The sequence below is a fragment of the Rana temporaria genome, chromosome 3 (assembly GCF_905171775.1).
Source record: "Rana temporaria chromosome 3, aRanTem1.1, whole genome shotgun sequence".
NCBI classification, from domain to species: Eukaryota; Metazoa; Chordata; class Amphibia; order Anura; family Ranidae; genus Rana; species Rana temporaria.
This window is the reverse complement of record NC_053491.1, coordinates 440,517,323-440,544,897: the sequence shown is the minus strand read 5'-3', so window position 1 is coordinate 440,544,897 and position 27,575 is coordinate 440,517,323. Positions and strand designations below refer to the sequence as shown.

At 48.9% G+C, this 27,575-nt stretch overlaps 1 protein-coding gene across 1 annotated transcript in view; it reads left to right on the top strand.

Annotated features, from left to right (window-relative positions):
- The first annotated feature begins 590 nt into the window (after window positions 1-590).
- Window positions 591-27,575, top strand: part of LOC120933302 (beta-1,3-galactosyltransferase 2-like) — a 104,441-nt gene continuing 77,456 nt past the window's right edge. Inside the window, exon 1 of the mRNA XM_040346440.1 lies at window positions 591-711. The gene's annotated coding sequence lies outside the window, so the exon portion shown is untranslated. The remainder of the gene's footprint in view (window positions 712-27,575) is intronic.

The following is a 27,575-nucleotide window of genomic DNA, read 5'->3' as shown; positions in this document are numbered from 1 at the left end:
GCGTATGGCGTGTCGAGTGCCGTCTAGAAAAATCAATTTTTTAGTAGTAAAAAAGTCTGTTTTATCTTATAATGAAAAAGAGGGGGGGGGGGGTGACACTGGCATACCCACCCACCTGAGTGACGCAGCGGGTGTGCGCACCGTCTAGAGGGCCGGGAAGCCGCAGATGTCATATGGCACCCGCCCAGAACGAGTGGTTAATGGAGGCGATCATCGACTTGTAGGGGGACTGCGATATTGCGGCGAACATTCTGACACTTTGTGGAAACCAGTGACACTAATACAGTGATCGGTGCTAAAAATATGCACTGTCACTGTACTAATGACACTGGCTGGGAAAGGGTTATATTCTGGAGCGTTCAAAGGGTTAACTAGTGTTTATGTGTACTGTGTATGCTGCTTTTACTAGGGGAAGAGATGGAATTTAAACTCCATCCCCCCCCCCCTGTTAATACAGCGGTCTGCCTTGTTTACATAGGCAAATCGCAGTTCTGTCTCTCTGCCTGACAATACTATTTGTTGTATTTGTTATCCTTTTATTACTGTCATATTTTCTTTGGAATGGAGGAGGAACCAGTTGTATGGCTGATCTTATCTGATACTTTGTATACAGAAGGTCTGTGTGCTGAAGTGCAAGTCTATCTTCTCGGTGGTGGTGGAGCTGCACACAGGGATCTGTTGCTTTTTACAGAAGGACTTTCACGTTTCATGGTATGGATCGATCATTGCATGGACTGTTATTTCAATGTGGTTCAGTTTTATTTTTCTACACACAGATTTTGTTGTGCACAGTACTTAGAATTATTGTGCTACATGTTGCACAGTCATTATTTTGGAAGTATTTTGAAGTGAAATTGATGCATTTGATGGAGCGCAGCACGTTGGGTGCTTTGTTTAGTTGTGTTGTAATGGCACGATTGGTGTTAATGGCGTGTACAGCCCCATGTGCTCCTACATTTGTCTCTTCTCATACCTCTCTAGATGTAAAGCACATCATTTGAAAAAACGCACAACAACAAAAAAGGGTTGTAAACGGAAATGTATAGATGTGGTGGCTGCATTGTTTCCTTTTCTTTGGATTTATCTTCTTCTGTTTTCACCCAGTGATCTGGCTAGTAACACACCTCCTGTAATATAGAGAGAGACAACTCTGGAGGAACAAATGCAGCACTTTCAGTCTGGGGGGGGATAGTGTTAAATGTATTATGCCGTGTACACACGATCGGTCAAACCGATGAGAACGGTCTGTTGGACTGATGGTCCGTCGTGTCTACACACCATCAATTAAAAAAACGATCGTGTCAGAACGCGGTGACGTAAAACACAACGACGTGCTGAAAAAAACAAAGTTCAATGCTTCCAAGCATGCGTCGACTTGATTCTGAGCATGCGTGGATTTTTAACCGATGGTCGTGCCTACTAACGATCGTTTTTGTTCTATCGGTTAGGTGTCCATTGGTTAAATTTAAAACAAGATTGCTTTTTTTTAACCTATGGATAAATAACCGATGGGGGACACACACGATCGGTTTGGTCCGATGAAAACGGTCCATCAGAACATTCTCATCGGTTTGACATTAGAAGATTTATTATCAAAGCCAAACTCCAGTTCATACATTATAATCAGTTACAGCCAACCGCTTTACTCCTTGCATCAGGAATTATGGGGCCCCTTACACAGCTTCAGGCATGGGCCCCTGGAGCAGAGAACCGAAATTACAAAAAAAGGGGGGTTGCCATCCGGGACCTTTAATAAAATAAAAAAAAGAAACCTCTGGGCCCTTTAATAAAAAATAAATCAAAACAAATATATAAAAAAAATTAACATTTATAAAAAAAAAAAAGTGAGTTTCCATCCAGGGACCTGGGGACCTCTGGGCCCTTTAACAATATATATATATATATATATATATATATATATATATACATACAAATAAACAAAAAAATAAAAATAAACATTTATAAAAAAAAAAGGGGGGGATTTGCCACATGGGGACCTCTGAGCCCTTTAATAACTTTAATAATAAATATATATATATATATATATATATATATATATATATATATATATATATAAATAAAAGAACTGAAAAAGAAAAAAAAAGAAATAAAATAATATAAAAAAAAAAAAATTTATAAAAAAAGGGGGGTTGTCATCCGAGGAAAAAAAAATAGCCCTTTAATAAAAAATAAAATAAAAAAATATAAAAAAAATAATTTTGTTATAAAAAATAAATAAAAAAAGGGGGGTTGCCATCTGGGGCCCTGTGGGCCTCCGGTCCCCTGGGGACCTCCCGACCCCTAAAAAAAAAATACAAAAAATTTGCCCTTTAATAAAAAATAAAATAAAAATATAATAATTATTTTTCTTTTCTTATAAAAAATAAATAAAAAAAAGGGGGGTTGCCATCTGGGGCCCTGTGGGCCTCCGGGCCCCTGGGGACCTCCGGACCCCTAAAAAAAAATATATATATTTTTTTTAAAGGGGGTTGCCATCCAGGCCCCTGGGGACCTCCGGGCCCCTTACAGGTGTACTGCCTGTACCCCCCTGATGGCGGCCCTGGTTACAGCAAACAGATTTTTCCTTTTGGAATAAAGGTTTTACAACAATAAATGAAAGCTGATCATATTAACCACTTCCCATCCCAGCTATAGTCATATGTGAGTGAGTAACTTGTATAGCGCTACAAATGCGAACTAAATCACCTCAAGAGGGATCTCCCATCCTGGGCGGGCATCATATGACATCCTGGGCTTCCCTGCCGTCTAGGGGGTGCGCGTGTCCGGATTGCCCGGGACAGTCCCGCATTTTGCAAGTCTGTCCCGGGCACATTCATTCCAGGACAATACAGTGTCCCGGAATGAAACTGACACAGCCACCTCCCAGGCCAATCTGATGCCCTCAAAAAAGGCCACCACATCACTGCTTTACTCACTGACATTATTTGTCCTGGCCGGGAAAGCCTGAAGGAGTACAATCCCGCCCTCTGCTTGTGATTGGAGAAATGATAAATCCCGCCTCTTGCGTCCAATCACTGTGCTGTGATTTGTTGCAGCACAAGCTGATTTTTGGGAAGGGAGGGTGTCCCTGAATGGTAGTTTGGAAATGTGGTCACCCTATCAAGGACGTGGATCTGCGTGTGATAACCACAGGTGTCAAACACCACCGCAGCAACCCCCCTAAAAAAAAAAGTATCAAAAACATGGTTTTTCGGGGAGCCTTCGTGATTTCTTGCATCGGGGACCAGAAGTTTCTAGTTACGCCTCTGGTGTACACAGCTAAACATGATTATTCCCCACACAGCATACACTTACTTTAACAATGATTTCCACAGCGCTTCAACAACACACACACATCAGCCGACTCTGCTCCCGCTCACCATCACGGCCCCCCATTGGCTTAATCCCCACCACACCAAACTTTAACTCGTCCACGCCAACCCTAGACACGTCACTCCTGACCCCAGAGCTGTGTGGGAGATGTAGTTCTATGGGAGGGGATGTGTTGTGGACGACATGCACCTCGTACAGGATTTTCTTGCTTGCCCTTGGAGAGGGCTCAAGGTGCCAGCTGTGGCACCCGTGCCATAGGTTTGCCATCACTGACTTAGGTCATGGGTCTGTAGCACTACCCCCGGAGGAGCTGCTGGTTGTTTTGGGTGGCACATTTACCTCATGGCTCCCCCGAATTCCTAGGGGTGAATGATGCGTATTGCATTTGGTAGAAGTAAAGGAATGTCCGCAACAGGTGCTCTTTGCTGTGCTCTTTATTACCCAGCCGGGTAAAAACAGTAAACTTGTGGTGAGGAAAGTAAAGTTAAAGAAGAAGGGAGAATAGCAGATTCAGGTGTGATGATAGGGAAACAGTCCTGCTCCCAAGCGTAACACTTCTCTGCGCCACTCCTGCCTGAGTGGGTTTAGTGTACCCGGACAGGTCTCTCTCACTGACCTGGCAGCCGGAGTATCACTCGGACAATTGTAGGATAAAGTCCCTGCCACAGACCCTCCTTGGTGAACTTCAGGGAGACACCTCTGCCACAGGCCCTCTCTGACTTGTAGTTACGGAGGCAACCCTCCTTAGAGCCCATTCACATCTAGGCGACAAAATGCCCGACGCCGGACGCTTGTGCCGCTAGAGGGGAGAATTCCCATTGCTGTCTATGGAGATGGTTCACATCTCATAGACGCCGTACGCCTGTCGCCTGAAAAAAAGTCCCGGACCCTTTTTCTCAGGCGACATTGGCGTTCGGCCATTGACAGCAATGGGAAGGATTTGAAAAAAAAAAAAGATACACTATTCGCGGCAAAATACGCCGCGTACGCGGAGTTGCTTGTCGCAGAGGTGTGAATGCAGCCTTAGATAAATGACGCCTGGATCTCCTTCAGCTTGTCGCTCAGGTACTTCTCATCATGGTGAATATATTTTTTTTGGGGGGGGGGGGAGTGGAATTAATGGTATGCCATAAAACATATTACCATGTGGATTTTTGTTTTATGGTATACCATTAATTCCCCCCCAAAAAAACATATTCAAGTAATAATTGGTAATAAGTTGAGCGCAACAATTTTTGGTATTTTAATGAAAGTGCACTGTTTATGTAATGTAATGTATATTTGTGTTTCATATACTAATGTCTTGTTACAGGTATATAAATATTGGTTTATTTTGTTCCTAGGCGAAAAATTGAATGTTTATTACATTTTATTGGTGTTGTATCCCTCAGATTTCATAATTGGGGTTCATGGCTTTTAGAACAAAAGGGAATCGCAGCCTCCATAGACAACTTTATACAAAATTGTTTTTCTTTCTCCTGGTTTGCCGGGTTTCACATGTGAATGTTTTAGGTTTTTAGCACCAGTATTTAGTTTGTGCGTCTATTTGTCAGTCCATTCGGCTGTGTTTTGGACTACCTAGTGTGTGTTGTATGTTCTGATCTAACATGTATGTATGAATGAGTTTCTTTGCTCCACTGATTAGCAGAACCAACTAACTGGGGCAGATTCATGTAGATCTGCGGATCTTTAGATCCGCTAGATCTACCTGGTTTCCGATCCGCCGGTGCAATTTAGCGAGGCAAGTGCATGATTCATAAAGCACTTACCTCGCAAACTGCACCGTCGGATCCTAACTCCCCCCGGCGGAATGCAAATTCCGCGGCTAGGGGGAGTGTACAATTTAAATCAGGCGCGTTCCCGCGCCGATTTAACTGCGCATGCGCCGGGGCGAAAAATCCCAGTGCGCATGCTCCAAATGACGTCGCTACGACGTCATTGTTTGCGGCGGGTACGTCGTTTGCGGCCATCGGTATTCCCGTTCGTGGTACGCAAACGACGTAGAAAATTTAAAAATCGGCGCGGGAACGTCGGCCATACTTAACATTAGCTACCCCTCATAGAAGCAGGGGTAGCTATCCGCCGGAAAAACCCGAACGCAAACGACGTAGAAAACGAGCGACGGGCGGGCGTACGGACGTGAATCGGCGGTTTTCCTCATTTGCATATGCGACGGGTAAAAAATCGCGACGACACCTAGCGGCCGGCGGGAGATTACAGCCTAAGATTCGACTGGTGTAAGTCACTTACACCAGTCAGATCCAAGGGAGATCTATGCGGAACTGATTCTTATGAATCAGTCGCATAGCTCCGACGGTGGGATCTCACAGATCCGACCGTCGGGTCTCACAGATACGACGGCGGATCAGGAGATCCGCCGGCGTATCTATTGATGAATCTGCCCCACTGTCTGCATATCCAGTTCTCACTTAGTTTTTTTTTTTTTTTAAGATTTCTTTATTAATTTTTTTTTCCAACATTACAAACAAATAAATAAATAAATAAACACACATTATTTAAAAGACACACATTATACAAACACACATACACGGTCTCAATATAACCCCTTCATAAAATCTAACTAACATTTATATTAATTATTATTCTTATAGTTACATATCCCCTCATCTCATACCCAGTCCTGTACCTTCCAACTTCTCCATCTGAGTTAACACACTATCGAGAAGTAATAGGCTAGAGAAAAATAGGGACAGGCGGGAGAGGGACAAAGCAAGAAAGTAGGACACTATGGAAAGAGGGAGCTGGATGAATAAAGCCCTACCCCCCTCTGAGAAATTCCTAACCAAATGAACACTCTAATGTTTAAGAGAGAGGGGAAAAAAATAAAAAAAATCCCTTTTTTTTTTCCTTTTTCCTTTACTGAATAAGTGTATTACTTTGGGGAGGTTTTCCCTCCCAAACCTATATATATATATATATATAGAAAATTCTCAATGCAAGTGCCGAAATATAAGAAAGAAGTGAAAAAAGATAGAGGGGAGACATACAGGCTCAGATTCAGAGAGGTCAGCGGATCTTTAGATCCGCGCAACCTATCTGATTTACGTTACGGCGCCACAATTTTTTGAGGCAAGTGCTTTATTCAGAAAGCACTTGCCTCTAAAGTTGCAGCGTATCGTAAATCCCCCGGCGGAATTCAAATTCCGCGGCTAGGGGGCGTCTACAATTTAAATCAGGCGCGTCCCCGCACCGATCGAACAGCGTATGCGCCGTCCGCAAATTTTCCCAGCGTGCATTGCTCCAAATGACGTCGCAAGGACGTCATTGGTTTCGACGTTAACGTAAATTACAACCGGCCGTATTCACTAACGACTTACGCAAACGACGTAAAAAACTCAAAAGTCGGCGCAGGAACGACGGCCATACTTAACATAGGATACACCGCACTTACCCCTCCTATAGCAGGGGTAACTTTCCGCCGGAAAAAGCCGAACACAAACGACGTAAAAAAAAAACGCCGGGCGGTCGTTCGTTTCTGAATCGGCGTAAATGCTCATTTGCATATTTGACGCGTAAAAGATACGGAAGCGCCACCTATCGGCCGGCCTGGAATTGCAGCCTAAGAACCGACGGTGTAAGTCACTTACACCTGTCGGATCTTAGGCATATCTATGCGTAACCTGATTCTATGAATCAGGCGCATAGATACGACGGCCGGACTCAGAGATACGACGGCGTATCAGGAGATACACCGTCGTATCTTCTTTCTGAATCTGGCCCACAACAGCCTTTTAAAGGATTCCTATCAAGTGAGCTCTATAATGTGTTAAAAAAAAGAAAAAAAGAAAAATAGAGGGGAGCTTTACTCCCCTCTGAGAAATTCCTAACCACTCACTTCGTTTTTTTAAATGAAAAGTTGAGTAAGACTTTAACACATATATTAGGCTAAGAAGTGTTATAAATCTATCAGTGTTACTGCATTTAGTGGTAAGAGTGAATTGGATCTGTCATAGATCCGTTACATATCTGTTTCCTATTCCCAAAGATCAGTGGCTATGCTGATACTTGCAGTTCCATGGCTTTAAAGGGTAAAGGTCTGATGTTACTTTTGTGTAGACTTGTTTAAAGACTCCCTAACACCCCCCCCCCATCCCCATTGTGAGGTGCGATCCAGGAAGAGATGTGGCTGACCCGCAGCATGAGAGGCTGCGGCGTCGCCACAAATGATGACCCCGACCCTGGCCGGAACTTATCCATCCAACCAGTGTTGCCAACCTATCAGATTGAAATTTACTGGCACGACACCCAAAATTTACTGGCGCAGCCACATTTTTACTGGCATTTCACAAAAGTTACTAAATTACATTTTTAGGTGCAAATTTCAGTATTTAGGCTACAAACAAGTACACTAGGCAAATAGAAATGTGATTTAACGGCTTCCCGCCCGGTCAATAACAGATTGACGTCCGGGAAGTGGTTCTGAAATCCTGACTGGATGTCTATTGACGTCCTGCAGGATTTCAAGCCCATGGGGGCGCGCAGCGTGGCGATCGGTGACGCGGGGTGTCAGTCTGACACCCTGCATCTCCGATCTCGGTAAAGAGCTCCGGCGGAGGCTCTTTACCACGTGATCAGCCGTGTCCAATCATGGCTGATCACGATGTAAACAGGAAGAGCCGTTGATGGCTCTTCCTCACTCGTGTCTGACAATCGGCGGCTCTCCTGACAGGGGGGGTTCGCGCTGATTGTTTATCAGCGCAGCCCCCTTCGGATCGCCACACTGGACCACCAGGGAAGCCCACACTGGACCACCAGGGAAGGGCAAAAAAAAAAAGTCAGTAAAAAAATAAAAAAAGGGCAGTAAAAAAAAAAGATGCCAATCAGTGCCCACAAATGGGCACTGACTAGCAACATGGATCCATCAGTGCCACCCCACAGTGTCCATCAGTGCCACCCCACAGTGTCCATCAGTGCCACCCCACAGTGCCCATCCATGCCCAGTTCCCACCTATCAGTGCCCATCTGTGCCACCCATAAGTACCCATCAGTGCCACCCATAAGTGCTGCCCATGAGTGCCCATCTGTGGCGCCTATGAGTGCCCAGGGCCGCTTATGAGTGCCCATCAGTGCCGCCTATGAGTGCCCATCAGTGCCGCCTATGAGTGCCCATCAATGCCGCCTATGAGTGCCCATCAGTGCCGCAAACCAGCGCCGCCAATCAGTGCCCATCAGTGCCACCTCATCGGTGCCCATCAATACTACCTCATCGATGTCCATTAGTGCCATCTCATCGGTGTCCATCAGTGCTGCCATATCAGTGCCCGTAATTGAAAGAGAAAACATACTTATTTACAAAAAAAATAACAGAAATAAATAAAAACTTAATTTTTTTCAAAATTTTCAGTCTTTTTTTTAGTTGTTGCGCAAAAAAAAAAAATCGCAGAGGTGATCAAATACCACCAAAAGAAAGCTCTATTTGTGGGGAAAAAAGGACGCCAATTTTGTTTGGGTACATTGTAGCATGACCGCGCAATTGCCATTCAAAGTGCGACAGCGCTGAAAGCTGAAAATTGGCTTGGGCGGGAAGGTGCGTAAGTGCCTGGTATAGAAGTGGTTAAGGTAGATATTAAGGTTAAAAAAAACATATTTTTGTTATTTTCGATATAATAAGGGCAAATTATTTAGTCACATCACCCCCAGCCTTATCCCCCTCTGCCACCAACACCCCCTGCCTTCACCCCCCTCTGCGGTGCCACAATCTCCACCTGCCTCCAATCTCCCTCTGCCTCCAATCTCCCCCAGGCCCCCTTCCTCCAATCACCCCCTGCCTCCATTGTCCCCTGCCTCCATCCCCCTCTGCAGTGCTACCAACAACCCCTGTCTCCATCCCCACCAACACCCCCTGCCACTAGCATCCCCTGCCACTTACACTCCTGCCTCCAATCTCCCACCAGGCCCCCTATCTCCAATCACCCCTGCCTCCATCGTCCCCTGCCTCCATCGTCCCCTGCTTCCATCCCTTTCTTCGGTGCCACCAACAACCCCTGTCTTTATCCCCCACCCTCTGTGGTGCCACCATCCCCCTCTACTTGCCATCAACACCCCCTTCCTCCAATCACCCCTTGCCACTAACACCTCCTGCCTCCAATCTCCCCCTCCCTTTATTGCCCCCTGCCTCCATCCCCCTATGCGGTGCCACCGCAGCCACTATCACCCCCTGCCTCCAATCTTCATGCGCAGTTTCAAGCCGAATCGATTTCGGCTATTTTTACTGGCACATTCCCGCAACCACGGACATTTACGAATGGGGGAAAAAGTGCTCGTTTTTACGAACTGTCCGTAAAAATACAGACGGTTGGCAACACTGCATCCAACTGATGCGACAGGCGGGACGCTGGCATATAGGTGAACAATGTAGGACTGAGCCCCATGTTTTCTCCCTCCCCCTGCCGCTCCCCCTGTGACTCTAGCTGACTGCCTGCTGAACAGACCACAGGAGCGGACAAGAAGGAAACCTCTAATGAAGCCATACGGAGGACTTCTCTGAGGGGCTAGGTGAAAGAAAGACTAGGCTGTTCTTTAGGAGGTGGGGGGTTCCTAGTGTCCTCTGAGTGGTGTCCTCTGAGTCTTTGCTCCCCTATGTGAATGAAACAAAAGGTATACTTAGCACACAGATATTTAAGGCCAGAAATAGGAATATGAAACATTGCTTGGAAGTGCGGTACAATTGTGTGTTTTGGCAGAGTTCCAAGCTGAAGACATGATTTTTTCCCTTACCAAAGGTGGAATAATTTCCTTTTTTGGACAATTTTCACACATGGATACACCCCAAGTATCTACTGTAGCACCTGTGTGGGACACCCTAAAAAGTTTGTTCTGGTGTCCCACACTAGTGCTCCTGAGTCCAACTAAGTTTTAACTAAGGGGGGTTTGCACCGGGGAGGGTGTTTTGCACTAAGGGGGGGGGGGGGTTTCTGCACTAAGGGGGGTTTGCACTGGGGGGGTGTTTTGCACTGAGGGGGGTGTTTTCACTGAGGAGGGTGGTTTTAACTAAGGGGGGTTTGCACCGGGGGGGGGGGTGTTTTGCACTGATGGGGGTGTTTTTCACTAAGGGGGTGTTTGCACTTGGGGGGCTGTTTTGCACTAAGGGGGGGTTTTGCACCGAGGGGGTGTTTCCACTGAGGGGGGGTGTTTTGCACTAAGGGGGGGTTTGTACTGAGGGGGGTTTGCACTGAGGGGGGTGTTTTTGTTATACACTATCTCACATCTTACCAGATGGGTCAGAAAAACCAGTGGCATTTGCCTCCAGGTCTTTGACAAAAGCAGAAAGCAATTACTCACACATTGACAAAAAGGCTCTTGCGCTGATATGGGCAATTAAGAAGTTTCATCTTTACCTGTATGGTAGGGAATTCACCATACTGACGGACCATAAACCACTCCTTCAGATCTTTAGCCCTGACAAAGGCATCTCCCAGACTACTGCGGCCCGCCTCCAACGCTATGCCCTATTCTTGGGGGCATACAGCTACAAAATTCAGTATCGTGGTCATGATGCCAATGCTAATGCGGACGCTATGTCCCGACTGACAGGGAGGTCCATGGACTCTTCTCCACCGGTCAAGAGTTGTCGTTACACCAGCCTGTCCTTCTTGTCTTCTGGGGAGATAGCAGCCCATACAACCAAGGATACCTTTCTGAAAACCATACTCTCCTGGGTACGTTCCGGTTGGCCTGCAACTGTCACACAGGAGTATGAACCTTATTTCCGTAGGCGTATGGAATTAACTGTGGCTGGCAACTGTGTTTTATGGGGAGACCGAGTGATCATTCCACAGACCCTCCGGAGACACATTCTGGACTTGCTACATACTGGTCATCCCGGGAGCACACGTATGAAACAAAAGGCCAGAGGCTATATGTGGTGGCCAAACCTAGACTCAGATATCACAACATATGTGAATGCTTGTGCTGGATGTGCACAAACGGGAAGAGACCCTCCTCGAGGGTGCGTCCAGCCCTGGACTTGGCCCACGGTTCCTTGGTTTCGCCTACACTTGGACTTTGCAGGCCCGATCAGAGGACACACCTTCTTGATCATAGTGGACGCCCATTCAAAGTGGCCTGAGGTCATTCCTGTTACTCAGCCAACGACTAAGGCAACGGTTTCCATACTGTTACATCTCGCTGCTACGTTTGGATACCCCAGAGAAATCGTCACAGACAACGGTGCACAATTCACCAGTCAGGAGTTTCAGCGTTTCCTGACTGCCCACAACATCAAGCACAAGTTGACCGCACCTTACCACCCGGCTACAAATGGTCAAACAGAGCGGTTTGTGCAGACTTTTAAACGCTATTTCAAAGCTACAGTGGCTGCAAGTAAACAACAGTCCCTGTCACCCCAGCAGCTGGACTCCTTCCTTTCTGCTTACAGAAACACACCACATGCAACCACTGGGAAAACTCCAGCAGAACTCCTTCTGGGGCGGCAGCCATGGACTGTTTTGGATATGCTCCGCCCTCAAACAGTCCAGGAACATGTACTACAGTCCCAAGACAAGATGGTCCAACACAATGAGCTCCCCCGATTCACAGCCCAACAAAAGGTATGGGCCCGATCTTATGGGGCTTCCAACACCCGTTGGCTTCCTGCTGTCATTGCAGAGACCTTGGGACCCAAGATGTTCAAGGTACGCCTGGAAGATGGTTCCATTTGCAGACGTCATGTGGACCAACTGCGTCCTCGTTCTCAACTGCCCGAATCCCTGATGCCGGCTGAACCACCAGTGTCTCAAGGATCTGCTCCCAGCGAATCAGGATGCACAGAGACTGATGATTGTGGGGACTCTGAACTTTTGAACTCAGCTCCAACAGAGCCCTCCAGCTCTGGTCCGGAGGTCTGTTTACCCTCTGAGCTGGGGGATCCCTTCTTGGCCCCGCCGGTACCCATTCCGGCCAGCCCTGTTTCCTCCGGTCCCGAATCGCTGGATGCCCGGCCTCAACGACACTGTCGCCCTCCTGACCGGTTTCAGTTGCAAGAGCGGGTACGAGACTTTCGACGGGGCCGACGGAAGTGATCCGATGACATATTAACCCCGCAACGGTTCCTGGAAGCTTGAAGTCCCATAATTCTCCTGTGTTTGGAGGACTGTTATTGGACAGTTAGCAGTTAATGTTTTGTGCCTGTTATTGTTTTGTTGTGTTTTTTTTTTTTTTTTTTTTTTAGGGATGGATGGAAGGTGTTATACCTGAAGGGTTTCACATGTACTGGCACTTTAAGGCTGGCTCCACCCAGCAGTGATGACAAGGGTCAAGGGGCATAGTAGCCATCTTAGAGAGAGCACATGTAGAAAGCAGAGATATGTATTGTCCTGAGATGCATGTTGCAGTGTACAGCCTGTACTGAATAAACATCCATTGTTCCAGCCCAGAGTCTTGTGTCCCTCACAACACAGAGGATATAACAGTTTTCACTGAGGGGGGTGTTTCCACTGAGGTGAGGGGGGTTTGCACTAAGGGGGGGTTTGTACTGAGGGGGGTGTTTCCACTGAGGGGGGTGTTTCCACTGAGGGGGGTTTGCACTAAGGGGGTGTTTGCACTAAGGGGGGGTTTGTACTGAGGGGGGTTTCCACTGAGGGGGTGTTTCCACTGAGGGGGGTGTTTCCACGGAGGGGGGTTTGCACTGAGGGGGGTTTGCACTGAGGGGGGTGTTTTGCACTAATGGGGAGTTTGCACTGGGGGGGTTGCACTGAGGGGGTGTTTTCACTGAGGGTGGTGTTTTGCACTAAGGGGGGTTGCACTGAGGGGGGTTTGCACTAAAGGTTTTTTTTTCACTGTGGGGGTGTTTTGCACTGGGGGGTGTTTGCACTGGGGTGGGGTTGCACTGAGGTGGGGTTGCACTTGGGGTTTTTGCACTGGGGGGGTTTGCATTAAGGGTGTCTGCACTGAAGGGGGGTGTGAACTGAAGTGGGATCTGCACTGAAGGGGGTCTGTGTAACATGCAGGCAGTCCAGAGCTGTGGGGGCTGTATAATGTAAAGGGGTCCAGAGGTGCAGGGGGCTGTTTAATGTAAAAGGGGTCCAGAGGTGCAGGGTGCTGTGTAATGTAAAAGGGTCCAGAGGTGCAGGGTGCTGTGTAATGTAAAAGGGTCCAGAGGTTCAGGGTGCTGTGTAATGTAAAGAGGTGCAGGGTGCTGTGTAATGTAAAGAGGTGTAGTGTAATGTAAAGAGGTGCAGGGTGCTGTGTAATGTAAAGAGGTGCAGGGTGCAGTGTAATGTAAAGGGGTCCAGAGGGCTGCGTGATGTAAATGGGTGCAGAGTTCTGTGTAATGTAAAGGGGTGCAGGGGGCTGTGTAATGTAAAGGGGTACAGGGGGCTGTGTAATGTAAAGGAGTGCAGGGCGCTGTGTAATGTAAAGAGGTGCAGGGGGCTGTGTAATGTAAAGGGGTCCAGAGGGCTGTGTGATGTAAAGGGGTGCAGGGGGCTGTATAATGTAAAGGGGTGCAGGGGGCTGTATAATGTAAAAGGGTGCTGGGTGCTGTGTAATGTAAAGGGGTACAGAGGTGCTGTGTGATGTAAAGGGGTGCAGAATTCTGTGTAATGTAAAAGGGTACAGAGGTGCAGTTGTGGAGAGGGGGGTACACAGTAGTACCACCCACCCACAGTGTCCCGCTGTGTCCTCCACCCACCCACAGTGTCCCCCTGTGTCTTCCACCCACCCACATGTGTGTCCCCATGTGTCTTCCACCCACCCACATGTGTGTCCCCCTGTGTCCTCCACCCACCCACATGTGTGTCCCCCTGTGTCCTCCACCCGCCATTATTGTCCCCCTGTGTCCTCCACCCACCCACCCACACCATCAGTGTCCTTTACCCACACACCATCAGTGTCCCCCTGTGTCCTCCACCCACCATCAGTGTCCCCCAGTGTCCTCCACCCACCCACCATCAGTGTCCCCCTGTGTCCTCTACCCACCGTGCCCCCCTGTGCCTTCCACCCCCACAGTGCCCCTCACCCACCTACCATCAGTGTCCCCTTGTGTCCACCCGCCATCAGTGTCCTCCTGTGTCCTCCACCCACCCGCCATTAGTGTTCCCCTATGTCCTCCACCCACCCACCATCACTGTCCCCTTGTGTCCTACACCCACCCACCCTCCATCAGTGTCCCCCTGTGTCCTTCACCCACCCACCCACCATCAGTGTCCCCCTGTGTCCCCCACCCACCCACCATCAGGGTCCCCCTGTGTCCTCCACCCACCCACCATCAGTGTCCCCCTGTGTCCTCCACCCACCCACCATCAGTGTCCCCCTGTGTCCTCCACCCACCCATCCATCTGTGTCCTCCATCCACCCACCCACCCACATGTGTGTCCCCCTGTGTCTTCCACCCACCCACATGTGTGTCCCCCTGTGTCCTCCACCAACAGTGTCACCCTGTGTCTTCCACCCACCCACAGTGTCCCGCTGTGTCCTCCACCCACCCACAGTGTCCCCCTGTGTCTTCCACCCACCCACATGTGTGTCCCCTTGTGTCTTCCACCCACCCACATGTGTGTCCCCCTGTGTCCTCCACACACAGTGTCACCCTGTGTCTTCCACCCACCCACAGTGTCTCCCTCAGGGCCGCCATAAGGGGGGTACAGTCAGTACACCTGTAAGGGGCCTGGAGTTCCCCAGGGGCCCGGATGGCAACACCCTTTTTTTTTTTTTTAGTTTAAAAAACAAAATTGTAAGGGGTCCGAGGTCCCCAGGGCCCCGGATGGCCCTGGGGACGACAGGGATAGTGAAGGACAGGGATAACGGAGGCCCAGGATAGTGGAAGACAGGGATAGCGGAGGACGGAGATAGTGGAGGCCTGGGATAGGGGAAGACCGGGATAGCGGATAGGGGAAGACAGGGATAGTGAAGGACAGGGATAACGGAGGCCCAGGATAGTGGAAGACAGGGATAGCGGAGGATGGGGATAGTGGAGGCCTGGGAAGGGGAAGACAGGGATAGCGGAGGCCTGGGATAGTGGAGGACAGGGATAACGAAGGCCTGGGATAGGGGAAGACAGGGATAGCGGAAGACAGGGTTAGCAGAAGACAGGGATAGCGGAGGCCTGGGATAGTGAAGGACAGGGATAACAGAGGCCTGGGATAGCGGAGGACAGGGATAACGGAGGCCTGGGATAGCGGAGGACAGGGATAACGGAGGCCTGGGATAGTGAAGGACAGGGATAACAGAGGCCTGGGATAGCGGAGGACAGGGATAACGGAGGCCTGGGATAGCGGAGGACAGGGATAACGGAGGCCTGGGATAGCGGAGGATAGGGATAACGGAGGCCCAGGATGTCCACAGACAGGGATAGCGGAGGACGGGGATAGTGGAGACCTGGGATAGGGGAGGACAGGGATAACGGAGGACAGGGATAGCGGAGGATGGATGAATAGAGGACAGATTGATGCCTGAGAGAGGGATGGGATGGGATGGGATGGATGGATAGAGAGAGGATAGATTGATGCCTGATAGAGGGATGGGATGGGATGGGATGGATGGATAGAGAGAGGATAGATTGATGCCTGAGAGAGGGATGGGATGGATAGATAGAGGACAGATTGATGCCTGAGAGAGGGATGGGATGGGATGTGGTGTGATGGATGGATGGATGAATAGAGGACAGATTGATGTCTGAGAGAGGGATGGGATGTGGTGGGATGGATGGATAGAGGACAGATTGATGCCTGAGAGAGGGATGGGATGTGGTGGGATGGATGGATAGAGGACAGATTGATGCCTGAGAGAGGGATGGGATGGATGGAGAGAGGACAGATTGATGCCTGAGAGAGGGATGGGATGGATGGATGGATAGAGGACAGATTGATGCCTGAGAGAGAGATGGGATGTGATGGGATGGATGGATGTATTGATGGATAGAGGACAGATTGATGCCTGAGAGTGGGATGGGATGTGATGGGATGGATGGATGTATTGATGGATAGAGGACAGATTGATGCCTGAGAGTGGGATGGGATGTGATGGGATTAATGAATGGACTTTGGGGGAGGGGCCGATTTGTTGAATATTTAGTAGGAGGCACACACATTATTGCATAAGGAAAAAACTGTGACATAAATTAGATTATCATTTTTATATTGCCCACATATTTGTTTATTAAACTGACAGGACAGTTTTAGCTTATTTTGTAGGATTTGTAAAAAGATTTAAAAATGAACTACAAATGTTTGACCAGGTGATATGCAACGCCAGATAAAATGAGTAAATATCAACCGGGGAAATCCCAGCAATAGGAACGATGGCCCACCTGTGGTGGGATTGTCCGAAAATTATAAAATATTGGAAAGAGATCTTACAATATATAAAGGAAATTACTAAAAAAAACAATAATAGAAGACCCTTGGACAGTTCTGTTTCATGGAAGGGAAGGTGCAGTAAAGCAATATAAAGATTCACTAATCCCCCACTTTTTGAATTCCGCAAAAAAACTTATGCCGCGTACACACGGCCGTTTTTTGGGTTGTAAAAAATGACATTTTTAATGGTCTAGAAAAAAACTATGGCCCAGATTCAGTAAGCAATTGCGGTCTATTTGCGGAGGCGCAGGGCAACGATTTTGCCCTGCGCCCCCGCAAATATTTTGCGCTGCCCTCGATTCACGGAGCAGTAGCTCCGTAAATTGCGAGGGCGCGCCGGCAAAATTGCCCGGCGTAAGCGCGCGCAATGTAAATGATCCCGCCGGGGGCGGGAATCATTTAAATTAGGCACGTTCCCGCGCCGAGCGTAGAGCGCATGCTCCGTCGGGAAACTTTCCCGACGTGCATTGCGACAAATGATGTTGCAAGGACGTCATTTGCTTCAAAGTGAACGTGAATGGCGTCCAGCGCCATTCACGATTCACTTACGCAAACGAAGTAAAATTTCGAACGACGCGACGTGGGAACGCCGGGTATAGTTTAGCATTGGCTGCCCCTGCTATTAGAAGGGGCAGCCTTACGCTAAACACGCCGTACGGAAACGACGTAACTTGCGTACGCAGGGGGCGCGCAACATTGTGAATCGGCGTAAGTATGCAATTTGCATACTATACGCTGACCACAATGTGAACGCCCCCTAGCGGTCATCGCAAGAATGCAGCCTAAAATCTGCGTGGCATAGGAGCCTTATGCCACGCAGATTTTAGGCTGCAGTCGGCGTAACGAGTTCTCTGAATCAGGAGAACTTGTTACGCCAGCGCAAGTCAGCAATTGCGCTGCGTAACTATGGTTACGCAGGCGCAATTGCTTACTGAATCTGGGCCTATGTTTTTTTCAACCCGATCGTTAAAACGTTTTTGCCTACACACGATCATGAAAAAAAAAATGCTCTAGCAACGCGCGGTGACGTACAACACGTTCGACGGCACTATAGAGGGGAAGTTCCATTCGGATGGCGCCACCCTTGGGGCTGCTTTTGCTGATTCCGTGTTAGTAAAAGACGATTTGCGCTTTTCAGTCTGTTACAGCGTGATGAATGTGCTTACTCTATTACGAACACTAGTTTTACCAGAACGACCGTCTCATAAGTTGCTTCTGAGCATGGGCGTTTTTTTCACGTCGTTAAAGCCCACACACGACCACTTTTTTTACGACGTTAAAAACGTTGTGAAAAATTACAGCATGTTCTAAATTTTTAATGCCCATTTCTTACATCGTGAAAAATGCTCTGGAGCCCACACACAATCGTTTTTAATGACATTAAAAAAAACTTATTTTTTTACAACCCGAAAAACGGTTGTGTGTACGCAGCATTATACCTAAAAAAATGGCAGGAACCAGAAAGTCCCAAATTTCAGGATTGGATATATAAGAAGGCCAGTATGGTGGCCTGAGTTTATGGGAGGAGCCCGGAGGGTATTTAAGCAGCCCACTCACACATGCTCTTTGTCGGTTCAGTGTGCGGTACTACACGTCACTGGGCCGACTCTTTCCAGCTCACCTCATGTCCGTGAGTCTGCGCATTCAATCGCATTCGACACCCTCCCGCCCTTCCCTTTTAAAGGGCACTTCTCAGCATATCCTTCTTCAATTAACTACCCATTACTTACCTTGGGTATGCCCCCTTTTCTTGGCATACTGACCAGACCACCAAGGCACACTTCAGGTCTATTTATGTTGTAAGTCTTGTCGCGTGTTTATGTGATCCACATCTCTCTCGGTCAGAGGGTAACGACCATAAATATAGTAGAAGAAACAATATGGAGAGTTTGAGGAATAAAGCGGAGGAAAAAAGTGAGGGATTAGTAGATAAATGGGATAGTTGGAAAGCGTTTAAAAAGACGTGGAGTTATGCAGTGGCAATGAGTGACGAGAGAAATGGGGAACCAGTAGAAACATCTACCAAGTGAGAGGTGGGAGAGATGGGGGGGTGGCATGGGCAAGGGAGGGGAAGGGGGTGGGGGGGGAGAGGGAATAAGGTATAAACCTTAAAGTGAAAATTGTTGGTAGGACGTAAACTGTATTGATTGTAATGTCTTATTAATTTTGTATGGAGCTATTTTTGATAAAATAAAGAATAAAAAAAAATGTGACGATAGTCCAGTGTATGAGGTCAAGCCAGAAATTGGAAAAGGCTGAACAAGGATTCTACACTGCAATTTGTTATTGCCATGCTATAACCTACCCGTCGACCAAGGTCAGAAGAAACCTGACTGACCCAGTGCCAGAAAACAAGGCAAAGTTCCAAAGACTACTCAACCTTCTACACAGATATCTGAGGGAGTGTCAGGCCTCGTACACACGACAGAGTTTCTCGGCCGAATTCGGCGAGAAACTCGGTCAGAGCCGGATTCTGCCGAGAAACTTTGTCGTGTGTACACTTTCGGCCTGATGGAGCCGCCGAGAAACTTGTCGAGAAAATAGAGAACATGTTCTCTATATTCTCGTTGTTCTATGGGAGCTCTCGGCCCGCCGAGCTCCTCGGCGGCTTCAGGGCTGAACTGGCCGAGGAACTCGATGTGTTTGGCACGTCGAGTTCCTCGGCCGTGTGTACGAGGCCTCAGAAGATTAATCTGACCATGAACAAGAGCAATGGAGATCATTCATTCCTGTAACTGAGAGAGACCACACAAGGGAAGACACAGGGCCAGACTCACATAGGTTAGCGGATCTTTAGATCCGCCTAACCTATCTGATTTAAGATCCGCCGCCGCAAGTTTTTGAGGCAAGTGGGTAATTCACAAAGCACTTACCTCAAAACTTGCGGCGGCGTATCATAAATCCCCCGGCGGAATTCAAATTCCGCGGCTAGGGGGAGTGTAGTATTTAAATCAGGCGCGTCCCCGCGCCAATTAAACTGCGCATGCGCCGCCGGCTAAATTTCCCAGCGGGCATTGGTCCAAATGATGTCGCTAGGACGTCATTGGTTTCGGCGTGAGCGTAACTTGCGTCCAGCTCTTTTGTGAATCGACTTACGCAAACGACGTAAAAATTCAAAACTCGGCGCGGGAACGACGGCCATACTTAACATTGGCTGCGCCTCATAGACCCAGGGGTAACTATACGCTGGAAAAAGCCGAAAGCAAACGACGTAAAAAAAAAGCACCGGGCGTTCGTTCGTTTCGGAATCGGTGTATCTCCTCATTTGCATATTCGTCGCGTAAATAAACCGAAACGCCACCTAGCGGCCGGCCTGGAATTGCAGCCTAAGATCCGACGGTGTAACACAGTTACACCTGTCGGATCTTAAGGATATATATGCGTAACTGATTCTATGAATCAGTCGCATAGATACGACCGGCACAACTCAGAGATACGACGGTGTATCAGGAGATACACCGTCGTATCTCTTTGTGAATCTGGCCCATAGAGTTGAATCCAGAAACCGCAGAGTTCTACCCTTGTCAGCTCGAAACGAGTGAGGAAGTTACAGAGGAAAATACAGTGGAAACTACAGAGGACAAGCCTGTGGGTCAACCTGAACAAACGGCATGTTCAGCAGGGGATATAGAAGAAGAAAGCCCTTCACCAGGAAAGCCAACAGAGACAGTTGACAGGGACAAAGGCAAGCATGAGGACACTCATTTGCCCTTCCTCTACACAGGATCCAACCCAGCAGGAAAAGGAAACAAACAAAGGTTCTGACTTATGACACTATGGGGCAGATTCTCGTAGATCGGCGTAAATGTCGGCGGACGTAACGTATCTCATTTACGTTACGCCGCCGCAAGTTTTACAGGCAAGTGCGTGTAAAGTTGCGGCGGCGTAGCGTAAATCACCCGGCGCAAGCCCGCCTAATTCAAATTAGGGGGCGTGTAGCATTTAAATTAAGTGCGTTCCCGCGCCGAACGTACTGCGCATGCGCCATCCGAAAAATATCCCAGGGTGCATTGCTCCAAATGACGTCGCAAAGACGTCATTGGTTTCGACGTGAACGTAAATGGCGTCCAGCCCCATTCACGGACGCCTTACGCAAATTACGTAAATTTACAAATTTTGACGCGGGAACGACGGCCATACTTAACATTGATTGCGCCTCATATACCCAGGGGCAACTTTACGCCGGGACAAGCCTAACATAAACGTTGTAACTTTACTGCGTCGGCCGCGCGTACGTTCGGGAATTCGCGTATCTAGCTAATTTGCATACTCGACGGGGAAAACGACGGAGGCGACACCTAGCGGACAAAAAAAAATTGCATTTAACATCCGACGGCGTAAGAGCCTTACGCCTGTCGGATCTAATGGTTATCTATGCGTAACTGATTCTAAGAATCAGTCGCATAGATACGACGGTCCAGATTAGGACTTACGACGGCGTACATGGCGTTGCGTCGTCGTAAGCCCTTTGAGAATCTGGGCCATTGGGTCAACCCAGCAGTCTTGCCAGAAATGCAGCTGTACAGGTCATGGACTGTATTCATACACCGCCTGTTTGACCTAGCCTATATTAAAGCCCAGAGGGCCAGATTCACGTACTTGCGCTGCGGCGTAACATATGTCATTTACGTTACACCGCCGCAAGTTTTAAGCGTAAGTGCTTGATTCACAAAGCACTTGCCTGTAAACTTGCGGCGGCGTAATGTAAATCCGTCCGGCGCAAGCCCGCCTAATTCAAATGGGGCGTGTACCATTTAAATTGGGCGCGTTCCCGCGCCGAACGTTCTGCGCATGCTCCGTTAGGAAATTTCCCGCCGTGCTTTGTGCGAAATTACGGCGCCCCGACGTGTTTTTTGAACGGCGACGTGCGTTATGTCCTTTCATATTCCCGGACGTCTTACCCAAAAAAAAATGTTTAAATTTGACGCGGGAACGACAGCCATACTTTAACATGGGCTGTCTAATATTACACCACCTAAATAGCAAGTGCAACTTTACAACGGGAAAAACCGACTAGCGACGACGTAAGAGAATGCGACGAACGCGCGTACCTTCGTGGATCGCCGTAAACAGCTAATTTGCATACCCGACGCGGAAAACGGTGCAAACTCCACCCAGCGGTCGCCGAAGTATTGGATTCTAAGATCCGAAGGCGTACGAAGCCGTACGCCTGTCGGATCTTAGCCAAGTGCCGTCATATCTTTGTTTGTGAATTACAAATAAAGATACGACGCAGCAAATTTGAAAGTACGCCGGAGTATCAGCAGATACTCCGGCGTACTTTTTTCTGTGAATCTGACCCAGAATGTTTTGTTGAGGACTCTAAAAGCTGGTAAAAGTAGTCATGTCTATTATGCTGTGGTCTACTAATGGTTACTATGTTAGAGTTGTTTACTTACGGTATGTCAAAGATGTTAGGTGTTATTTCTGTGGTTAACAAAAGGAAATACACTCTCACTGCAGATCAGAGGCAGCTCTCTAATTAGGCAAATTAGGCGGTTGCCTAAGGCCTTGCACTCATAGGAGCCTCGCGGCTGCCTACTTTGCCTAATTAAAGAGCTACATCTACTGGCAGCCGGGATCTCCGCCCCCCCCCCCCGCCATCAGCACAGTAGTGAGACCGCTCACCGCTACATGGAGAGGTAGCCGGTTGCTTCCCAGATGATCGGAGCTCATGTACAGCCTCGGATCTCAGTCAGAGCCAGCGCTGACACTCCCCCCTCCTCTAACAAGCAGGAGAGGAGAGAGAGCTGGTTCTGTGCCCTCCTGCCCCGATACTGTGCCCACTTACCCTCCCCATACTGTACCCTCCTGCTCCGGAACTGTGCCCACTTACCCTCCTCTTTTACTGTACCCTCCTGCCCCAGTACTGTGCCCACTTGCCCTCCTCCTGTACTGTACCCTCCTGCCCCGGTACTGTGTCAACTAACCCTCCCCCATACTGTACCCTCCTGCCCCAGTACTGTGCCCACTTACCCTCCTCCTGTACTGTACCCTTCTGCCCCAGTACTGTGCCCACTTACCCTCCTCCTACCCTCTTGCCCCGGTACTGTGACCACTAACGCTCCCCCATACTGTACCCTCCTGCCCCAGTACTGTGCTCACTTACCCTTCTCCTGTACTGTACACTCTTGCCCCGGTACTGTGCCCACTAACGCTCCCACATACTGTACCCTCCTGCCCCAGTACTGTGCCCACTTACCCTCCTCTTGTACTGTACCCTCCTGCCCCGATACTGTGCCCACTTACCCCCGTGCTCTCCTGCTCCCTGCTTTACTTTACCCTCCTGCCCCCTGTACTGTGCCCACTTACCCCCTGTGCTTTGCCCACCTGCTCTCTCCTGTACTGTACCTTCCTGCACTGTGCCTACTTACCCTCCCTCTGTGCTGTGCCCTCTTTCTTCCTCCTTTACGGTAACCTCCTGTCCCCTGTACTGTTCCCACTTACCCCCAATGCTGTGCCCTCCTGCTCCCTCCTTTACTGTACCCTCCTGTCCACTGTGCTGTTCCCACTTACCCCCATGCTGTTCCCTCCTGCTCCCTCCTTTACTTACCCTCCCGCCCCCCTGTACTGTGCCCACTTTCCCCCCCTGTGCTTTGCCTTTCTGCTTTCCCTGTACTGTACCCTCCTGCCCCCTGTTCTGTGCCCACTCACCCCCCACCTGCTTCCCTCCTTTACTGTATCCTCCTGTCCACTGTGCTGTGCCCACTTACCACCATGCTGTGCCCTCCTGCTCCCTCCTTTACTTACCCTCCTGCCCCCCTGTACTGTGCCCACTTTCCCTTCCCCTGTAGTGTGCCCTCCTTCTCCCTCCTTTAAGGTACCCTTCTGCTCCCTGTACTGTGCCCACTCACCCCCCCATGCTGTGCCTTCCTGCTCCCTCCTTTACTGTACCCTCCTGTCCACTGTGCTGTGCACACTTATCCCCCATGCTGTGCCCTCCTGCTCCCTCCTTTACTTACCCTCCTGCCCCCTGTACTGTGCCCACTTTCCCTCCCCCTGTGCTTTTTCCTCCTGCTCCCCCTGTACTGTACCCTCCTACCCCCTGTATTGTGCACACTTACCCTCCCCTTGTGCTGTGCCCTCCTCTCTCCTTTAATGTACACTCCTGCCCCCTGTACTGTGCCCACTTAGCCTCCCCTGTGCTGTGCCCTCCTATGTTGTGCCTGTTGTGCCCTTCTGCTCCCTCCTTTACTGTACCCTCCTGCCCCCTGTACTGTGCCCACTTACGCCCCTATGCTGTGCCCTCCTGCTCCCTCCTTTACTGTACCCTCCTGTCCCCTGTACCGTGCCCACTTAACCTCCCCTGTGCTGTGCCCTCCTGCTTCCCCTGTGCTGTACCCTTCTACCCCCTGTACTGTGCCCACTTACCCTCCACATGTGCCCTCTTCTCTCCTTTCTTGTACACTCCTGCCCCATGCAATGTGCCCACTTACCCTCCCCCTGTGCTGTGCCCTCCTGCTCCCCCCTGTGCTGTGCCCTCCTTCTCCCCCTGTGCTGTGCCCTCTTACCCTTCCCCTGTACTGTGCCCTCCTGCTCCCTCCTTTAAGGTACCCTTCTGCCCTCTGTACTGTGCCCACTCACCCCCCCATGCTGTGCCCTCCTGCTCCCTGTACTGTGCACACTTACCCTCCCCCTGTGCTTTGCCCTCCTCTCTCCTTTAATGTACACTCTTGCTCCCTCTACTTTGCCCACTTACCCTCTGCCTGTACTGTATCCTCCTTATACAGTACATTTTTATCGCTTTAATTATTTTTCCCATTATGAGTGTGAGGGGGCCTCATGCCTAAGTTTTGCCTAAGGCCTGACAAAGCCTAGAGCCGTCTCTGCTGCAGATATTCCAGGTCAAGCAAAAATAGCTTCAAGTGATGGGACCAGGTAGTTAAAGGAGTTGTAAAGGTAAACATTTTTTTTCCTAAATAGCTTCCTTTACCTTAGTGCAGTCCTCCTTCACTTACCTCATCCTTCTATTTTGCTTTTAAATGTCCTTATTTCTTCTGAGAAATCCTCACTTCCTGTTCTTCTGTCTGTAACTCCACACAGTAATGCAAGGCTTTTTCCCTGGTGTGGAGTGTCGTGCTCGCCCCCTCCTACACACTACTGTGTGTAGTTACAGACAGAAGAACAGGATGTGAGGATTTCTCAGAAGAAATAAGGGTCCGGATTCAGGTAGATTTGCCCCTTATTTGCGGAGGCGCAGGGCAGCGTTTTTGCCCTGCGCCCCCGCAAATTTACTGCGTTACCCGCGATTCATGGAGCAGTAGCTCCGTAAATTGCGTGTGCGCTGTGTAAACTTGCCCTGCGTAAGGGCGCCTAATGTAAATGATCCCGTAGGGGGCGGGAATCATTTAAATTAGGCGCACTCCCGCGCCGAGCGTAGAGCGCATGCTCCGTCTGGAAACTTTCCCGACGTGCATTGCGGCAAATGACGTCGCAAGGACGTCATTTGCTTCAAAGTGAACGTGAATGGCGTCCAGCGCCATTCACGAATCACTTACGCAAATTACGTAAAATTCGAACGTCGCGACGCGGGAACGACGGGTATACGTCGCTATTAGAAGGGGCAGCCTTGCGCTAAACACGCCATACGGAAACAACGTAAATTGCGTACGCAGGGCTTGCGCAACATTGTGAATTGGTGTTAGTATGCAATTTGCATACTATGCACTGAGCACAATGGGAGCGCCCCCTAGCGGTCATCGCTAGAATGCAGCCTAAGATATGCGTGGCATAAGAGCCTTATGCCACGCAGATTTTAGGCTGCAGTCGGCGTTACGATGTTCCTGAATCAGGAGCATTCGTAACGCCGGGGCAAGTAAGCAATTGCGCTGTGTAACCTATGGTTACACAGGCGCAATTGCTACTTGAATCCAGGCCACGGACTTTTAAAAGCAAAATCGAAGGATGAGGTAAGTGAAGGAGGACTGCACTAAGGTAAAGGAAGCTATTTAGGGAAACAAATTGTACCTTTACAACCCCTTTAAGGTAAAGTCGGCCGAAAACAAAAAGGTAGAGAGTATTAGGTGGTTATTATATGCTGTACTGTATTGGTAACGTACCATGGGTATTCCACGTTATTGGAAAAAGGACAGAAGTAATAAGGTTTCCCCATCAAACCTCATCTTCTCAAAAACCTGCACAAAACTGTGATGTAGAGGTTTACTAGTTAGTTGGCTATATGCAACAATATTTCACCAGGTACATAAGCGCTCTGGACTTAGTGGGAAGCTGTGACATAACTGGGAGTAGATGTCGCAGGGAGGACAGTTCCTCCAGTAATTGGCTTACTACTTAAAGCGGGAGTTCACCCAATTCGTTTTTTTTTTAATCTTTTCCCCTTAGATGCATGCTCGTTTTGTCTAGGGGAATCGTCTATTTGTTTTAAAATATGATCCGTACTTACCCGTTTTCGAGATGCATCTTCTTCCGTCGCTTCCGGGTATGGGTCTTCGGGAGCGGGCGTTCCTTCTTGATTGACAGTCTTCCGAGAGGCTTCCGACGGTCGCATCCATCGCGTCACTCGTAGCCGAAAGAAGCCGAACGTCGGTGCGGCTCTATACTGCGCCTGCGCACCGACGTTCGGCTTCTTTCGGAAAATCGTGACGCGAAGGATGCGACCATCGGAAGCCTCTCGGAAGACTGTAAATCAAGAAGGAACGCCCATTCCCGCAGCCCATACCCGGAAGCGACGGAGAGGATGCATCTCGTAAACGGGTAAGTACGGATCATGTTTTAAAACCAATAGCCGATTCCCCTAGACAAAACGAGCATTAATCTAAGGGGAAAATGTGCTCTCTAACGGTGAACCTCCGCTTTAAAATCAACCAACAATAGCAGAAGTTGACCAAAGGGTGGCGGTACACAGCAGAAAAGAGCTGAAAAACTTGATTTTGGGAAAGTTTGCTGAAAAAGTCCTGCCGTGTGTATGCAGGACTTTGAAGTATGAAGTTCATGACCAACGCCTTTCAAACAAAAATCCACGGAAAAGTTTGTTTTGAAGTCCGACTGTGTGTATGAGGCTTTATAGAACCATTTCTAATAGCAGGGGAACCAAAAGACTGACCTTTGTTTCTGGTGGGAACACAATAGCAGTTGCTACCCAGTCTTTCAGTCTGAAGGTCATGTGTTTGTGTCATTGCAAGTAAGAGGGAACATATTTAAAGCGGAGTTCCAGGCTATTTATAGTTTATCAAAAGTCAGCAGCTACAAAAAGTATAGCTTCTGACTTTTAATAAACAGCCACTCACCTGTCCCACGGTCCAGTGATGCAGGCCGCACGGAGCCCCGCTCCTCTCTGCGGCGCCGTCATTAGAACTGTGGGCAACCGGCCGTGACAGCTTGTGGCTTCATGGCTGGGCGCGCACTGCGCATGCGCGAGTTGTGCTGCGCTTTCGGAGTGGACAGGCGATCTTCTGGGACCTGTCACGTTTCCCAGAAGATCATCTGGAAGGAGGAGTCGCCTAGGCGGCCCATAGGCAGAAGGAGGAAGTGAGACAGGAAGTCCTCTTCAAAATGAAGAACCCACTCCCCCCCCCCCCCCAAAAATGACATGCCAAATGTGGCATGTAAGGGGGCTAGGAGTACTTAAAGTGGAAGTTAAACTTTTGGGTGGAACTCCGCTTTAAGGTTATAAACAGGGTGAAAGTGATTTAATTCACTTCCCTGTGATCAGTAAAGGCTGCTGTGTGATTAATTAACATATCAACACATGTGCAATTGTGTATAATTTTCTATGAGGACATTATTCCTGTATATGTGAATGTTGTTATTATAGCTATAGATGTGTATTATTTTCAATAAAAACACTTCTGGGTTCACCCGGCCCACTCCCTTCGCATTGGAATTATTGACCATACTTTCAGCATATGTGCAATACTTGCAGTTATAGCTGCTTGGTAGAAATTGTTTGTAGTGTCTGCTGTGGTG